At 41.1% G+C, this 2,875-nt stretch overlaps 2 long non-coding RNA genes across 2 annotated transcripts; both read left to right on the top strand.

The window, feature by feature from the left end:
* The first annotated feature begins 309 nt into the window (after window positions 1–309).
* LOC123094475 (uncharacterized) lies at window positions 310–966 on the top strand. The gene is made up of 3 exons (XR_006445846.1): window positions 310–485; window positions 655–771; window positions 878–966. It is a non-coding gene; the product is annotated as an uncharacterized lncRNA (long non-coding RNA).
* Window positions 967–1,669: 703 nt separating this feature from the next.
* On the top strand, window positions 1,670–2,668 carry LOC123094474 (uncharacterized). Its single transcript, XR_006445845.1, has 2 exons — window positions 1,670–2,001; window positions 2,344–2,668. It is a non-coding gene; the product is annotated as an uncharacterized lncRNA (long non-coding RNA).
* The last annotated feature ends 207 nt before the right edge of the window (window positions 2,669–2,875 follow it).

Genomic DNA, 2,875 nt, shown 5'->3' with positions numbered 1-2,875 from the left:
TTTGGGAAGACTTGGGTGAAGTTTATATGATCTTGCTGTAGAAAACAGAAACTTTAACGCTCACGGTGAACTGGGGAACTGGTAAAGGAAACCTAGAGCCAAGCGGTAAAACAAGACCTTCCTGCTCCTCCTCCCTCACTCGGCGGCGGCTCCCTACCCCTGCCTCCGCACCGCCTCTTCCTCCTTCTGACAGCGGCAACGGTGAGCATGAGAGCAGCGGAAGCGGCTGGACACCATAAGCTGCCCGAGGTGGTGTACGGCGAGGAACGACCGCGCCCGACGCCGTCCTCCAACCGTACTTCCCAACCCGGTGCATGCCCAAGGATTCCGGCGCACCTCGAAGGAAGGACCAAGGCCTGGGACGACTTGTCCTCTTCTTCCTCTAACATCTCTCTGCCGGCTGCTGCTTATTAGTAGGGAGGGAGGGAGGGAGGGAGCGGAAAAGATAGAGCGACGGCGAGCGCATCCGACACCGATACACCGAGGTGAGATTCACCCGTTCTTTCTCTCCCCATGCGTCCTCCTCCGCTCGGCCCCGATTATGTCACATTACGGGTTCTGGTTGATCTTTGTTGGTTAAAGTATGTGTTGTTGTGACCTTGAGAATATTTTTTATTTTATCACTGTATAACTAAATATTTATTTATGAACCAGAGTCCTCATCTCGCTATCTATGTCCCTCAGTTTTCTATTGGCCAAAACAAAAGATGCAATCTATTGTTGAAAGACCAACTTGTCCGCAAAATACCTTGCAAACTGCGGCACGTTGAGGTACATCCTTGTATTTTCTTGTTGATTTTCTGATGCGAGAAGCGCAGGAGCCCTGTCAGTTGCTAACTGATGTATATAATAATCATCGGTTGTCGTTTTTATTCAGCTAGGAGGTCTGTGCGAGTTAGAGGTTATATGAGACAAGGGCTTGGTCCTATTGAAGTTACATTTGAGAATTTTCCCTACTACCTTAGGCGATGTTTTGACTTAATGTTCCATTGATTTGCTTGACGTCTTATGCTGTTTTTTAGCTTCTTCATATGCTTGACTTAATGTTCTGTCACGTATTTATACCTTTATATATTTATTGATGTCCATTTATGCAGCGAGAATACGAAGGATGTGCTCTTATCATGTTCATTCCTACATTTGGAAAAGAAGGGATTCATTGAGCAGTTCTCGGAAGTTTCTTCAATAAACCAGCGAATTTATCATCTCGTCCATCAAGTAAATTATTTTTTGTCATTGCATATTGTCTCCGTTGAATGAAATTGATGTCCTTGAGGCATGTCAGATTACATGCTTTTTGTGGACACCATTACTTATAACTATCCATCTCATTATGTATCAGGTTCTGAGATTTATTAGGAAACATTGATGAAGGCACCTGCCAAACATTTTGGTGCTATACTACGTGTTGTTGATTTGTTTCTATTGCCAGACATACTGAGAACTTCATGAATATCTTAAATAGTGATATTTCTGTGTTGATTTTGTTTGAAACAAAATTGTATGTGGCTGTCCATGCATACACAGTATTCAATTTTTTATATAGTGTAGAAGTGGTGTGGAAGTTAAAGCATCTGTGACTGCATGTGGATATATTTTGTCAACCCATGTAACATTGCCTTTAAACATGATTTAGGATTTTCATTATGTGCAACTCTTCCCAGATTGAGTACCAAGTTGTTTGTTTCATGCCTAGGTGAGGTCATTATGGCGGTACTTGATGCTCTAATGTTCATCTGTGTTATGGAGTTGGTTCTTTTGAAGTTAAAAGTAGTTGTATGTTCGTACGATGCTCTTCTTAGGTTTTAAGCCTAGGTGAAGGCATAACATGTGGTAATGTATGTTCTTTTCGATCTGCCTGCGGCTGATTTTTTTACCTCTTCTAGGTTGTTTTGCGTACTGTGGTTGCCCTTTATTCCACATGGTCTATGAGTTGCGAGGATTTAGGGTCTAGGAACTGACAGGCTCTTGTTTCTGTTGCTGATTAGAGCTTTGGTTAAGGTGCGTTCTTTTTTAGTGTAGTCGGCATTCTGTTGTTGCTCCTGTGATAAATTGTTAGTTAGACTTGTGCTTAACTAGCGATTCTTACAGAGATGTACTTTCAGTGAGAAGAAAAGGCCATATTTTTTGCTAGCAAGGATGACGATCTTGCAGCTTTCTGCGCATAGTTTCATTCTTATCTTATATACTTTATTTATAGCATATAAATACAGGAATATAGATGTCCTATGTTAGAGTATGAATTAGAATCCAAATCAGCAATTGTAAAAATGAACAATAACTTCTATTTCGTCATATATGCAATGTCCCCAATTTTATTGTTTTTCCTTTTTGGTTCTATAGGATTGCAACCGGAGGAGCCGGAGAACACGACCCCTGTCCTATGTGCGGCCATATCCCCCATGGCTTCTACAAGGACCATATCCCCCACGGTTTTTTAGGGAACTCTTTTGAAAGGCATGTGTGTACAGAACACATGTTTCATTGTCTTCTCTTTTTTTCATGAGTTGTTGAACAGATCTTATGAAGCTTGATTGATAGTGTTTCAACTCAGATGAAGTGTTCTGGATGATCACTTTTGCAGATCCTGGAGATCATTATACCTTCTGTACAATGCACTGTTCGGGAGTGTTGCATGCCTTTGTATTGTGTTCCTGAACCTTGCTAAGTTTGTCCATGTCCAAGTCTTCTATTCTAAGAACTCTTTTGTTGCATCCACATTAACCATACATATTTACATTTCCATTTTCGAATTGTTAATTGTAGCTGACTAAAACTTTAGTATAAAATAAAGCCCTTGTTGGTAAATGAGGCACGTTATTAGCAATGTTTGCCTGTTCAGGTCTTCCAACACCAAAATCATCAGAAATCCAGA

This window comes from Triticum aestivum, chromosome 4B, assembly GCF_018294505.1.
Source record: "Triticum aestivum cultivar Chinese Spring chromosome 4B, IWGSC CS RefSeq v2.1, whole genome shotgun sequence".
Classification (NCBI taxonomy): domain Eukaryota; kingdom Viridiplantae; phylum Streptophyta; class Magnoliopsida; order Poales; family Poaceae; genus Triticum; species Triticum aestivum.
Note: the sequence above shows the minus strand (reverse complement) of the source record. Positions and strands in the feature narration are given on the sequence as shown.